Source organism: Miscanthus floridulus, chromosome 18 (genome assembly GCF_019320115.1).
Source record: "Miscanthus floridulus cultivar M001 chromosome 18, ASM1932011v1, whole genome shotgun sequence".
Taxonomy (NCBI): Eukaryota; Viridiplantae; Streptophyta; class Magnoliopsida; order Poales; family Poaceae; genus Miscanthus; species Miscanthus floridulus.
Window position 1 is genome coordinate 130,152,226 of NC_089597.1, and position 16,073 is coordinate 130,168,298.

The 16,073-nt window shown below is 45.4% G+C and overlaps 1 pseudogene; it reads left to right on the forward strand.

Moving 5' to 3' along the window:
• The first annotated feature begins 8,439 nt into the window (after positions 1 to 8,439).
• Positions 8,440 to 16,026, forward strand: LOC136519435 (uncharacterized; annotated as a pseudogene).
• The last annotated feature ends 47 nt before the right edge of the window (positions 16,027 to 16,073 follow it).

Sequence of the window (16,073 nt, forward strand, 5' to 3'; positions counted from 1 at the left end):
TTTGAAACACTTGCAAAAACACCTGAAAAACACTTGAAACCATTGAAAAAACATACGCAATATCTAGATAAAACAGTTGCAACATGTGTGTGAAAACATATGCAACATCAAAATAAAACACACTTGCAACATGCGTCTAGAAAACAGATGAAACATTGGGAACAAAAGATTGCACCATATGTGTACAACCATTGCAACATATACAACATCCCGATCTACTTTTGCAACATCCATATGAAACACTTATAACACACATATGAAAACATCTGAAAAACTTGAAACATAGCCTTGCAACACGGAGCTCGACGCCGTGGAGTGCCGCGCAGGGGGGGGATGCCATTGGGCGGGCGGTTGCGCGGCCCCCGGCGAGTAGCTGTGCCGTCATCGAACCATCTACCGTCCCCCGGATCCTTTGTTGCGCTCTCCGATGGTTGCGCATCTTGAGTCCCTTCGCCCCCGCGTCGCAGCAACGTCCAACGCCAGTCTCGTCGACTCAGGAGCTGGCATCGATGGGAGGAGAAGCAGCGAGGGAGAGAATAATCTTGTGTTTGCGAAACGAGAGCAGGGGAGAGCCTAAGACTGTGTTGGATCCATACGAAGGAAGCTGCATGCAGATAAGCGTGGTGTAAGATTTTTTTTATTCGTATGGGGATGCGTTTTGACGGTGGCTACCGTCCGATTCAGGCCGCCTAAGCGTAGCATTCCCGATGGTTGATGGAGTTCTTCACGACATCTCTAAAATCAGTTTTTTTTAGCAAATTGGGCAGGTGCAGAGGTGCTCTGCCTTCTCATTTAGTAGATAGCAAAAGACCGAACTGAGATGTTACATGTACATAGTTGCAAGAGGAAAAAAAGGACAAAAAATAGGGGGAGGAATGCCGGCATCATGCCGACATCAACACCAGCAGCAGCAACTACTGGATATGTTGCTTCTGCTTCTACACTGACTCCTCTGTTGCTAGCCTTAGGGCCTGTTCGGTTCCTGGGGAACCGTGAGCAGGATGTAATTCGGCTAGGATCAGACGTTTAATTTGTGCGAGCTTTCTCCAGCCGGAACGCTTCCTGACTCTTTTCCCGGCCTAACGAACAGGGCCTTAGTGAGTGTATGCAATCCTGTACCGCTGCAACCAGCTGCTGATCGTTGAGGGCTTTGTTGTCCAAAACCCTACACCTTTCCTTCCAAAGGTTCCATGCTGTGTAGATTAGGATAGCAGCTCGTTGCTGATCGGATGTGCTATTTGGATTTGGCCTCTATCCGAAGACTTAGGTTAGGCTTCGCGAGCTCCTCGTTGTCCTACTCCTTCCTACAACATGCTTCTCGTTGTGTAAGGGAGCTTCTGCTGTACTGGTTTGCTGTTGTCCAAGGATGATAATGAAGAGCAGGACGATGAAGCTGAAGATGCTCTCGAAGATTCTGTTGAGAGGGTACTGTTCTCAGTCACGCTTTTGCTTTTGCTGAATGATTTCTCCTGTGCAAGTAATTCAAAGCGAGTTAAAATTAGTATGTTCAAGAAACCCAAAATCTTGAGCCAGGGCTGACCAACCGGGGCTTTAGTTATAGTAATTCTATCTGAATTCTTTGCCGTTAAAAGAAGTGAGATACAATGTTACAGTAACGTGTTAAAACTAACATAGTGATATCTGGATTAGCTGGGATTTGCACTGGGGCATGCATGCTGCTAATAACTGGCAGAGTATGGCCTGGACAACAGAAACAGAGGGAGGTTTTTTTTTGCAAGATACATACATAAAAAGTTTTGGACTTTCTATGAATCACTTAAAAAGTTTTGGGATCCAAAAATACAGTTTCAGAGTTGATGGATCTAGATAACACCTCCTTAAAAGTTAATGGATCTCTACTGCATTTTACTCTTTTGATTTTTTGCACACGAATTCGTCTGGAAATTGAAATCCAAGATGCTTGATTTGAAGAGGGGGAATAGTGTACATATAAATAATAATACTACTGGTCCTAGTACAAGCCTGCAAGGCAGAAGGTACACACTTGGCTGTCCCATATTTATTTCAAAATTGCAGTTTTAAAATGCTTCAGGTTCTCATGTGCTTCGCATATAGCTTCAGAAGCAAAGTCATAAAAAATCAACGCAAATGGAAATAAACCCTGTGATGACTTGGCTTCTATGTTTTCCTGAGCTCAGGATCTGGGACCTTCCACAACTTTTGAGTGGTGTATGTCTTCTGAAACTCAGACTCAAACTTAGGCAGCAGGGAGTATTTTCTCCCGAAGCAAAGAGGTGTAGGATTCAACAAGCATGACAACACCGGCGCCCAAGATACTTGTAGATAGCTCTCCATATAGCCCTCAACTTTGCCAAATAAGGCTGCCAAGTTTTGTTGGGGACAAAAGTAATATGTGCCGTAGCTGAGCTCCTGCCTTATGAAGTATGAGTTGTTGAGCAAAAATAAGAACCTGAGGCCATGGTTTAGAAAGGATTCTGATATGTTGACAAGCGTTTCGTGTAGACTGGACGCAGTCTCCCTGATCATATTGTTAGACACTATTGCAGCCACTGACTCGTAATGAGAGCACAACAACCTGATGTACTCGACTACAAACTGACTGGTGTTGTGGACGTCTGATGATCCTTGTGTATCTAGAGAACACGACGAGTCATCACGATCATCTATGGACTCCATCCTAATTTGCTCCATATGCCCTCAGCCGCCTTAGCCACCTTTCCTGACAAAATGCTGACTATCTTTTCATGTATCCTTTCAACTCCTCTGTGGTGCCGTGACCCGAATAGCCATTCGATCGCTGATAATGCATCGTCAGACAGAGCACTGTGTACCCTGAGAAGGGTACGGAACTTATGGTATAGCTGCAGCACCCTTCGATTCATAATAGTAACTTCTTGTTCTTGTAAAGCGATCTTAGAATTTGGAGCAGCTATGACGTCAACAAAAACGAGCAGTTTCAACAAGGTTTCTAGGATGAATTGTGCGAACTGGAACAGATCCGGCATGCTGTCTTTGTTGCCAGTCTCAATCTCAGGTTGCTGCTCTTCTTCAGCGCAGATACTACGCAGGCCCACAGAGTTGTGATTACGACAGAGCGAAGGCGCCATGAAACGTACGGCCTGGCTGATCTTAGCGAGAGCCAAGATCCAGCTCCGTGCATCATCAGAAGTATGCTCGAAGAGTTTCCCGGAAGATGCATACTCATCAGCGATGTCAAGGACCCAGCCGATACACAGATGTTCCAACCACCAATCTAGGACACTGGTGTCACCACCTTTGGCTTCGAGGCTGCTGCAATCATCCACCGACGGCGACGGTGCACCGAGGAAGAATTCTTGGACCAGGATTCTGATTTCCTCCATCTCCTTCTGCGCTATGTCGACGTCTTGGTGGTGGTACATCTTCTCCTTCTTTTGTGTTTCTTTGCTTCTCTATTTCTTTGCGAGACTTCTTGGTTGGTTGAGACAACCACCTGTCCTCGTCCAACTCCAAGAAGTCCAATTGTATGGCCGCCTTCAGGGAGGAGAAAGATGACAGGCGACGAGAGCTGTTAGATGTGTAGCCAGTCGAGACGATGGTACCTGCTTATGTGTAGCCGCTAGATCTAGATGAGGTGGAACGGCCGGAACCACGGGTGGTGTGATCGCGATACCGGCTCCTCCAAGACCCGCGATCTCCATTATTCCTACCCTCCATGCTCGTAGCTCTGCTCGGTGCGTGACAGGCAAAGGCAAATGAGAAGGGGACTGGGACATCCCGTCGTTTTATTTTTCCCCGCTATTTCCTGTGCCACCTGTCTCCTCCTCTAAGCCAAAATACGTGATGAGCAAGCCTCTTCGGGAGGCCGTATCGTATCATGGATTATTTACTGCTGGCTAGTTTGGTGTGAGAGAAAAACACTATTCCCGACTGGAAATTTACGATCGTTTACGAGCAAGCGAACAGGCTGCCGGCGAAGACGACAAGGGCGTGGCGGCAGCACCTCAGTCAGCACTCAGCAGGAGCTACGCTCAGGCGTTATGGGCAGGACCAGCGGAGGGTGCAATGGAGAGCTCAGCTTTCTAGGAACCGCATCGATGTAGACAACCAAATGTTTCTTGCATGCTTATAGTTCGTTCATTGTAAAAGAACATTTGCTTACATCTTTTTTTAATAATGAAAAATAGTTTCGGCTTCAGCTTTCTTCGAAAAGGACACACGTTGCCAGCCAGCTAATTAGTTTCTTCGAATGTTGTCCAAGACTCCACGTTGGACGTGTATCGGTCTGAGAGTGAGAGTGGAAGTCAGTCCCAGGTAAGTTATGGGAAAGCTTACCCGCTGCGCGACGTCGACGTCGCCGGAGAAGACTACAAAAGCGTGGCCGCCCACTGACATGGGCCGTCCAAATTACGTGGGCTTACTTTTTTGTCTGTGTTGGACGAAACATTTGCTAGTAAGCGATGATGTGAAAGCAGTAGTGGAGAATGCAGAGCATGTAAAAGCAAGGAACGATAAGCGATGCTGAGGTGAGAGCAGATCAGACACAAGTAGCTTCTAATTCTGATAGAGACAGAGACGTGGGACAGACATGCATGCAGCTAGCCGTTCTTTTTTCTGCAGTATGCTTCGAGTGAAATTGCATCAGTCAACAACAGAGCGTTTTTTTAACACCAGAGGAAATATAATGGCTAAGCACCAATTGTAGGAAGCACGTTTATGTAGCCGATTAAAGATGTTTTTGCGTGTTTGTACGCGCATTTCGTTGTAATTTCACATTAGCTTGGGCTACTAATTCCTCGATATATAGACAACAATTCAGGAACTAGGTTTGATTTGATTTGATAAATATGATAAAACCATACATGATACATTTGTCTCCGGTGCTAGAACAAAGCAGAGTATGCAGGCGATAAAAGGAATAAAAGGGGAGTATCTTCTGAGCTGTTCATCGCTTAAGGCAGGTTTGTCACAAGTTTCTTCCAGGAGGTTTGTCACAAGAGGAAGCTCCCAACACTGGCGCTGAAACTGGAGGCTATGCTTTCCATGAACCGCAAGCGCCCTTTGTTGCCGCCGCCGTGGACGACACCGACAGAAAGAGCACCGCCCACGAGCACACCTCCACCGGACAGGAGCACAATTCCGGTGAGGAAGACGACAGGGAGCATCCTACACTGGACCACCGGCGGATGAAGCTCTTTGGTCTCGTCTCGTCTCGCTTCCCGTCTCCCCTCTCTCTAAATTTTGCAATGAACTCAAAGAGTCCGGTTTCCGTTGGTAGTTGATAGTAGGCAGGTAGGCCATTGGGATCTCTCCTCCTGTCTTCTCCTCCTGCGCCTTACTGGGACCTGACTAGCGTCTCTCCCATCCCAGCCATCTCTGCATCATGGGTCTGCTAGCGCTGAATCGTCTCGTGTCCGTTCAGCGGGAGCGCCGCCGATCCGAGGTAGGCCTCTCCCCCTCTCGGTTATTTCAGCACTGCTGTCATGCTATGTGGATTTCCTGCCATATATAGCCTCTTCTGAATATTAATGCTCCTGTCGCCAAAAAGGGGGAAAAACTGGTGACGGGAGCTTACTGATTGATTCGTCTGGACTGACCAAAGCGAGCCTGCCAATGTTTATTTGGCAGTATAAAAAACTAAAAATCTTTTTTTTTTTTTGGTGGATAGACGACAGGCAGTCTCCTTTTTTTTCCCCCAGGAGAGCTATAATCGATTGAGCTGGTTTTATCAAAGCCAACTAGAGCTAGCCTGTAATATCCTGCAACAAATCGTTGTTTGCTGGAAACAAAGATTGCCCCTTTCCTTCATATCCATCTAAGCCGCCTATCTAATGATTGTTTGACTACAAAATTTTACTGTTGGAGTAGGAAGAGTCTCAATACCGTACTGAGATATGAAAAAAAAGATCGGAGTACACTAGAAAAACAGGCGCGGCACCCTCCGGTGGAGTGGGCCAACACGTTTTTACAGATTGTATTTTCCAAATCTAACCAGAGACTGCATTGTAGTACAAAAAAGGGAGATGTGAGTTTGGAAGGTTAAATAGTGTCTAGGAAGGATATCTTTCGGTATCTGTGATCGATGGTACAGAGGGATTGACCGTCTGTTCGGTTGGCTGGTTCGTATCGTTGCTGGTTCGTGAAGAAGTACTGCTGGCTGGTTTGTGTGAGAGAAAAATACTGTTCCGGCTGGAAATTTACGATCGTTTACGACAAGCCACAGCCAAACGAACAGGCTGTGAGATATTGATACGGACGTTAGCCATAGAATCAAAGCAGAGTGGATGGCAACAAGCTTCTAGCATTCTCTGTGACAATATGGTACCACAAAAGCTAAAAGGCAAGTTCTATAGAACGACGATTAGACCGGCTATGTTGTATAGAGCAGAATGTTGGCCTACAAAGATTCGACGTGTTCAACAACTGAGTGTTGTAGAAATGCGTATGTTGCGATGGATTTGCGGTCACACAAGAATAGACCGAGTTCGGAACGATGATATACGTGATCGCCTAGAGGTAGCACCAATTGAAAAAAAAGCTTGTCCAACATCGGTTGATGTGGTTTGACCATGTCCAAAGGAGACCTCCAGAGGCACCAGTGCATTGTGGAGTCCTAAGCCAAGCTAATAATATGAGGAGAGGTAAAGTAAAACCGAAATTGACATAGGGAGACAATAAAAAGAGATTTAAAAACTTGGGATATACCTAGAGATCTATGTTTGAATAGGAGTACTTGGAAAGCAGCTACTGAAGTGCCTGAACCATGACTTAGGGCTTTTGGTGGGTTTCAACTCTAGCCTATCCCAACTTACTTAGGGCTGAAAGGCTATGTTGTTGTTGTAACCAGAGACTGCATTGCAACCATCAATCCGCTGCAGAAAGGGCCATGAACTGATAATAGTTTGTGCTGTCTTCTGTAGTGCTTACCCGAATTCAATAGTTGAGAGATGAGGAAATAAAGAAAATTATATTCCTCTTTTTTTTTCATATTGTCAGACTGCATTACATCGTGCAGACTGACTGTAGATAAGCTTTAGTCTTAGTCAAGCTATGGTGAAATCTGAAATAAGAGGAGCCAAACTACATTGTAGGAGACTTTCAGTTTAAATAGATCACAGAAATCTGATATGGTACTAGTACCATGGGTGTATGAACAGTGTTCGTTTTTGTCGATTCTGCCTGTTCATCAGTTGCAAGTATGAGCAAGTGTGTAACTGAGTTAGCACAACAAATATGAGTTAGAAAACATTGGTGGCTCAGAAAAACTTTAGATTTGTTCTGTTGCTCCTCCTATTCTCTGTATCTTCTCTGCCTGTAGTATATCTTCTTTGAAAGAATAAACAGATATTGCATTGTTCATGTCTTCAATTTATCATACTTCATAAGCTTCTTCTCTTCTGTTCTTTGTATGTACAAGGTCCCTGAAATCATTTAAGAGGTCTCAAGTTATAACATAACACAGACCATATATTTTAAGGTAAAAAATATGTATATTTAGGAGAGTGAGCCATTCTCTACCTTTGATTAGTTCCTTGTTTTGCTTCAAATCAGCACATCCTCGCTAATGCAAAGGGTATGTTTCAACTTTCAACAGTTGGATCACCGGACCACAACTTTGACACGGTAGCCCAATCACATGAAAAAACTTCCTAATTTCTAATTGGTTTCCATGTCTGACAATGTGCTGTTGAAAATTGGCAAGAATTTGTAGAAAGAGAACCAAAGTTAACAAAGAAACTGAGTGGTAAACTTCAGAACAGCGACAGAACATAGTAGATGAAAATGCCTACCAGCCTAGTGTTCATATTTCAGTTTTTTCAATAGGATCATTGCAGGAACACTTATGAACAAATATCTAGTTGGCATATGTGTAAACTTACTTTCTAGATTAAGATCTACTGCAGATACTATATACAGCAAAGGCCACTTTTTTTTATTCTGATATTTTTGCACGCACATTGTGGCGAGGCTGGTACTAAAGTCCTATCCCAAAAAATGGTCTTTGATTTGTCTTTTCCTAACTACAAGTCTAAAAGTAGCAAAGATTATTGAGTATGGATTGTGTACTCTCATATTACCGAGACATCAGAAATCATATAAAATCAGTTTCACTTTACCTATAATTCTGTATCACTATTCAGCAGCATGGTAGTAATCCTCCACTAGCTTTTTTAAAAAAGTAATTCTCCACTACAAGCTGCAGGCATTGCAGTTGCAGACTCACACAGAACAAATCAGAGTACCCAATACGATGAGTGCCTGCAAATTGTAACTCTTGATCACATGCCATCCTATCCCGAGCTTTACCTTTGCTTCCATTTGTTGTGTGGCAGAAAAAGGTGCTAACAATATTAGCATATCATCTGATTGAAAGATACCACAATGTGGAACCAATCTATCAATATTCATTTATATACCTCAGGCATATCGTTGAATAAGTTGTGTGTAGCGTCTTGAGGAAGTGATCGTGGGCGCAGCATGGCATGGGAAGGCCTAGGCTCACAGTGGGCATCGATCTGGGGGCTGGAGCCGATCTCTTCAGTGGCCAGCGGCCGACACTCTGCATGGCATCACGCGACATTGGAGGCTGTGGCCTGCCACGGTGAAGTGCTGCCGCCAGGCACCAGGCACCCGTGGACGTGGCAGCTTGCCCGCGCGCCGGAGGTGACGAGTTGGCTCGATCCGACGGTTCACAGGTTAATGTGTGACGTGGATAATGTGCCCGCCTGCAGTTCGCCCCACAGATTCTGTTACAGAAATTCCAAGATAAAGAAACTTTGGTTTAGTCATCGATTTTCTGTAGTAATATCTTATGGATGATATGACATTAGCCATCATATGCTTGCACAAAAGAACAGCATTGGGTGCCAATGCCTTAGTGTGGCAGAAAGATTAGATTAGAGTATAGACTATGAGGGATGAACAAAGGGTGTTGGGTGGGGGAATCTATGTCACTGGTGGTTGGGCCCCACAACAATTCTCTGTTGGATTAAATGGACTTGATGTGGGTGAAGATTGTAATATCTTGCATAAGTACATAGGTCAATTGAAGTTCTTTTCTTATACTGACACTAGTCATGTGGTATAAGCTTATCAGTTTTATTGTGTAACATTTTTTCTAACAAACTAATTGCATCTTTATGGGTCCATGTGCTTGATCTTGCGTTTATTTTGTATTAGCGTCTTTACTATTTACTTGTCATAACTGGAATGTGTTGCATTACAGATGCGAAAGTTGCTTCGCTAGCTAATGGAAAGGATTCCAGCTGCCAACACGATGGTAGTCCTCAAGGTCGCAAAAGGAGGAGATATTCTCGGCCAGACCTGCCAGAGATACGTGGTAAAATGCAGATTATCAAAGTCCCATAAATTGGCCAAGGAAAATGATTATGTATATTGGAACATGTTGAATAACTTTACTGACTATACATAAGTGCTTGTATGTAGTTGGCTGGGTGGGGAATCAAGAATAGGCAGAGAGGATAAAGGCCCCACATGTGGGCATATGTCACAAATAGGTGAACTTATGCTCAACGGCGGATCCAGGAAAAATTTTAGGGGACTGAATAACACATATCTCCGACTACTGCTCGATCTTAAGTCTCAGCCTCACCTACACTATAGAACTTTACCTAAAAATTCATGGGGGCTCCAGGAGGGTTCCACTGCTCCGGTATGGGTAGGAGGGCTCCAGCCCCCCGTTGGATCCGCCCCTGCTTATGCTGTCTAAGTAAAACCTACCAGCTGATGATCCTACTGCATTCATACTCTTGCTTTGTTCAAGCTATTACTGATACGACTCCTGAGCAGAACCACTCAAGTAGTCTGAAGACCTCTACACTTAGCCTACACAACGCCTTCACCCTTCACTGTTATGGTACATCCACTCAAGCTCCTCTGCAACACACATTGTGCCTCTACTTCTATGCCCAGTCTGTGTTGCCCTATTGGCCTGTATCTAAGATCATCCTGTTCCCCCCAATGTTTCGGCCCCGGATGACAGGGACAACTTGTGTCTCTTCACTTGCACAATGATCTTTGGGTGGTATACTATTATGCAGACCTTTTTTTTCAAAGCAACATAGTATTTACCAAGGTATATATATTGCATCTTGCACTTTAGCTACAGAATCTTCTGGAGATTGTTGCACTTGTAGGGTGCTCAGGCTGTTTGAATATTCGGTGCACTCTTTTTATCTGATTTAAAATGTCCATGTTTATTTCTGCTTGTTTGCTTCTCACGCCTTTTTCTAGCAAGCGCAAACAGATGCATCTTGGTTTGGACAAATATCACATAACCCAATATTGTTAATATCATGGGAAGGGATGTTTAAGGGAGGAGGATGGTGTAGATTGTAGTCATGCCATGTTGAACCCAATATTGTTAATATCATGGGAAGGGATGTTTAAGGGAGGAGGATGGTGTAGATGGTCATGCAATGTGAACCCAATATTGTTAATATCATGTGAAGGGATGTTTAAGGGAGGATGATGATGTAGATTGTAGTCAGGCAATGTTGACATTGTTTTGGCCATTGACCCCACGGGGCAGGCGGTAAGAGAGTGGGAAGACAGATCGATGTATTGTTTTTCAGACATCGGTTTATATATTGCCGACATTCCCCAACAATCTTCCTATCCTCGTATCCAAGCTAAAGCAATCTGCTAGACCAAATATCTAGCCTAACTAAAGCCTAACAAATCTAAACAGCATACCAACTTATGCCAAAACGAAGCTTAGGCCTGATCTTGGCCTGGAGATTCTCTGCACTGTCCAATCTGGGACACCTCTTGCGCTTTTTCATATTTTGATACTTCACATGACAGTTAACTGCTCATGCTTCGGGAATACACTTTGTAATTGCTAACCTTTACTCTTTGTAGAGACATTAATAGGCTGTTAGTGAAAATGATATAGTGACCTTTATACAATGATCAACCTACTTATCGCAGTGAATGTAGTATTAGTACACTATTGATCTCTGCATTGCATTGACTATTGTGCAATCTAGCACAGTGCACCTATGGTTACATGTTACTCTCCTTTTTTGCCTTCTTGCTGTTTACAATTCAAACATTAACTTTTCCACACCTATATGCAGGACATATGGCGTCATATAGGTTTCCTGATGCCACTGCAAGATGCTGCCCGCGCTGCCTGTGTGTCTCGTGCCTTTGTAAGTTCCTGGAGGTGTCTCCCTGACATTACCATCAGCTGGAAAACACTAGGCTTGGATAAGAATTTTCATGGAAAGGATGAAATTGCAAAGGATTTCAACAGCATAGTTGACCAGATTCTGAAAAAACCGTTCAGGCATTGGCTTGAAGACTCTCAAGATAGATTTCTGTGATTATAAAGCTGACACTTATTCTTATCTTAATAATTGGCTTGAGATTGCTATTACACCAGAGCTTGAAGAACTCACCCTAGATCTGTTTCCAAGAAAGGCGAAGTACAGTTTCCCGTGCTCCCTTTTATCTAATGGGAGAGGAAACTCGATTCAGCATCTAAAGCTTCTTTGGTGCGCCTTCAGTACCACAGTCAGGCTAGATTGCTTGAAAAACCTGACTAGTCTGCATCTGCGGTGACGTGCATATTACAGGGAATGAGCTAGGGTGCCTCTTCTCTAGTTCATCCGCTTTGGAGCGATTGGAATTACATGGATGCCATAGGATAGTTTGCTTGGAGATACCTTGCCTCCTACAGCGTCTCAGGTATCTCAGGGTGTTTGCATGTGAGAGGCTGAAAGTGATAGAGAGCAAAGCTCCAAATATATCCAGTTTTCATTTATCAGAATTCCAAGGAAAATTCTCACTTGGAGAATCATCATTGCAACTGAAGGACATGATGCTGAGCATGAACTGCACACTCTCCTTTGCTCGTGCCAAGCTTCCATCCATCGTTCCAAATCTTAAATCTCTTTCCTTAGCTTCAGACTATGAGGTTTGTATTGAAGGCTAAGGTAATTATAGGGTAGGTATGTGCTTATTAGAACTGTGGTTTTTATCTTGGAATCTGAGAAATCTTTTTGCAGGTGCCTAATACACCACTGGTGTCAAAAACATTCCTCCATCTCAAGTATTTGAGTATTACTCTTTCTGAAGGGGCATTTTCCCCATATTATGATAGTTTCTCTGTGGTTTCTTTTCTTGATGCTGCACCGTCCTTGGAGACCTACTGTTGGGTGTAAGTCATTGTTAATCCTGGAATGGCATATAGTAACTATGGGGCCCAGACCACTAATTTCCCCATATTGGCTTTTCATCTTCAGGTAACACAATTACAGATGAAGCATGAGCCGTTTGTTGGAGAGCCTTCGCCTCAGAATCAGATCATGGGAACCCGCCACAACAACCCTAAGAGTGTGAAGATCAGTGGTTTCTGCTCTGCAAAGAGCTTGGTTGAGCTAACATGCTATATTCTTGAGTATGCAACATCACTTGACTGCCTTACGTTGGACACCACTTGGGCTCGGCGTCAATGGAGGGAGGCCAGCACCGAGTGCACCCGCAGCCGCCGCCGCCGCCGCAGCGGGTGGTGGCGGGCGAGCACACTAGGCTCGGCGTCTACCACGATGTGCTGCGCTGCCTTAGGGACGCTGGCGCGCCCGAGGCACGGGCGTCGGACTTCGCCGACAGGCTCTGGGCGCACTTCCACCGCTTCAATGTCAGGCCTCGTTACCTATCGGCCACTGGGCAGCCGACCAGGTACCTATCGGCTTCTGGAGAGCCGACAGGGCGCGCAGCAGGCTGGCTCGGCCCCTGTAATCCACCTATCGGCCGCTGGAATGCCGATTGCGCTATCGGCAACAGTAGCACGCAGCTGTACGCCTGTACGTGTCTCCTGTCGGCAATTCAAACGACGATTGGCATCGAAATCTCCAATTTTATTATTACAACTTCCAAATTTAAAATCAATAATTTAAATAATATCATTTCAAAAAATTCGAGAAGAAAGCCTACAAGAAGCATGCAAGCATTTATTGCAAACATTTATGTGGTGCGGTTGTAGTGGAATGACATCTTGGACAATGGGTGCTAGGTTCAAATCCCTCTTACGCTCACTGTTCAATGAATGTTTTTTTTTGAGAAAGCAGCGGCTTCTTTTTTTTTTTTGGAGAAAGCAGCACGGTCCGCATCGCGCGGGAAAGCTGCGGAGTAATTGCCGACGCGAGGAAAGGGTCCGAACAATCGGACCCTAGCAGCTCCCTATGTTTTTCTATTCTACGAACGAGTAAAAGGAATTGTTAGTGATTTTTTTTCATATCCAATAGTTTCTATAAAGGTCCTAAATCAGTTTATTAGGACTCAGTTTTTGGATATTGTTGGAGATACTCTATACGGAGTATATGCCACATATTTGTTGAGGCATGCGTAGTGGCTCCTGATACGATACTAATAAATAATGGGCCGGGCTGTGCTTCATCTGATTTTCTTCTCACGATGAAATCTTGGACTACCCGACCTAGAACGACCTAGAAACATTGAAAAAATGATTCATCAATTAGAGAAGTAACAAAACAAAATTTCACCTTATTTGCATTTTTTCGAAAAAAAGATCCACCCTATTTCATGAGTACTATACTCACGAACATTTCTTTTAGAAAAAAAAGAAAACATTACTGAACTTTTGTTCGAATGCCCAGGGCTTTTGAACAGTTTATAAATTAGTCATATTCCAGAACGTCTTGACCAGTTGACCCTCTACCTACACTAGCACTAGTAGAGAACAAACTTTTAGTTTTTGGCTTTAGTCCCGTCCGAAATTTGGCCCGGGACGAATAAGAGATTTAGTCCCGGTTGGAACCACCAACCGGGGCTAGAATCCTCTGCCCAACGGATAGTGCAGCAACCTTTTACAGCAGGGACCTTTAGTCCCGGTTTGTGGTTCAAACCGGGATTAAAGGTTGCCTTTCAATCCCGGTTGGAACTAAATGGATTGACCGTCAAGGGTCTGGAGTCAGTCACCAGTTGACCGAAGCCGGATCCCCAAGAACGGGATGCCGGGGCCCCACTTGGACCAGCCAGCTAACAACTCACTAAGCACCGTGGCTAGTCCATAGAGAAAAATCATGGCACAGCTCACCCAACCGGTTGCGGAAACCGTGGACGGGGTGACGATCACAAAGACAAGAGGACCCTCGACCGGACCTTGGCTCCCTTTTATCTAATGGGAGAGGAAACTCGATTCAGCATCTAAAGCTTGTTTGGTGCGCCTTCAGTACCACAGTCAGGCTAGATTGCTTGAAAAACCTGACTAGTCTCCATCTGCGTGACGTGCATATTACAGGGAATGAGCTAGGGTGCCTCTTCTCTAGTTCATCCGCTTTGGAGCGATTGGAATTACATGGATGCCATAGACTAGTTTGCTTGGAGATACCTTGCCTCCTACAGCGTCTCAGGTATCTCAGGGTGTTTGCATGTGAGAGGCTGAAAGTGATAGAGAGCAAAGCTCCAAATATATCCAGTTTTCATTTATCAGAATTCCAATGAAAATTCTCACTTGGAGAATCATCGTTGCAACTGAAGGACATGATGCTGAGCATGAACTGCACTATCTCCTTTGCTCGTGCCAAGCTTCCATCCATCGTTCCAAATCTTAAATCTCTTTCCTTAGCTTCAGACTATGAGGTTTGTATTGAACGCTAAGGTGATTATAGGGTAGGTATGTGCTTATTAGAACTGTGTTTTTTATCTTGGAATCCGAGAAATCTTTTTGCAGGTGCCTAATACACCACTGGTGTCAAAAAGATTCCTCCATCTCAAGTATTTGAGTATTACTCTTTCTGAAGGGGCATTTTCCCCATATTATGATCGTTTCTCTGCGGTTTCTTTTCTTGATGCTGCACCGTCCTTGGAGACTCTACTGTTGGGTGTAAGTCATTGTTAATCCTGGAATGGCATAAGTAACTATGGGGCCCAGACCACTAATTTCCCCATATTGGCTTTTCATCTTCAGGTAACACAATTACGGATGAAGCATGAGCCGTTTGTTGGAGAGCCTTCGCCTCAGAATCAGATCATGGGAACCCGCCACAGCAACCTTAAGAGTGTGAAGATCAGTGGTTTCTGCTCTGCAAAGAGCTTGGTTGAGCTAACATGCTATATTCTTGAGTATGCTACATCACTTGACTGCCTTACGTTGGACACCACTTGGGGTTTTTTTTCCCTAGGTGCTCTGATCACGAAATTAGCAAATGTCCACCATTGACCAAGAATATCATCAGGGACTCCCAGAATGCTCTCCTGGTTATCAGAGCATGGATTGAGGGGAAAGTTCCCCCCTCGGTGGAATTTAATGTTCTTGCGCATTGCAGCAAGTGCCATAATGCTGATGACGACTGAGCTACCTATCAGGCACGGGACAGCTGACCAGGAGGCTATCGGCTTCTGGAGAGCCTACAGGGCGCCAAGCAGGCTGGGGCGACATCGCCGCAGGGGCACTCCGTCGACGTGGCCATCCCTGCGCGCACGGCACCCCATAGCGGCGGTGCGGCCCTCCCAGCGCGCACGGCACCGCCAGCCCGTGCGGTAGGCATCCCTGGCGGCAGCGGCGGCGGCCCGACCGCACGGCTCCCCACGACGGCGGCGCTCACGGCCAGCCCCACGAAGACACCGTTCCTTGGTGGCGGCGGGCTCCCTCCCCTGCATCCGGCTGTGGCATAGCCATCCCGCACGACGGCCCCTGGAGGCGGCGCGACCCCCACACCACAGCGGCGCGACCGGCGGCGAGCCCCTCTCCCCACCCCTGGCGCGATGGATCTGGAGCAGACGGGGGCCCGTGAAGGTGCTTCAATGTCGCCTCCTTCCTCCGCGCATAAATGGTAGATCCGAAGGCTCGGAGTATCGAAGATGGAGGGCGGGCGGTGGCATGCCCCTGCGCGGAGCCGCGGATGGCGGCCGGCGCGCGGTCACGCTGTGCTTTCCATGGTTATGTTCTCCGGATGAGAGTATCATCTGATACTTTTTAGACTAGAGTATCCTTGGATACTTCTTCAGATTACATTAGATCTAGCATCACTTCATGATTTTTTTGATGTCGTGGTACAGTTGATACAAATTTCTTTTTTTAGAAAGAGGGAGGAGGCTACTCCAATCTAATGGTATGAAAA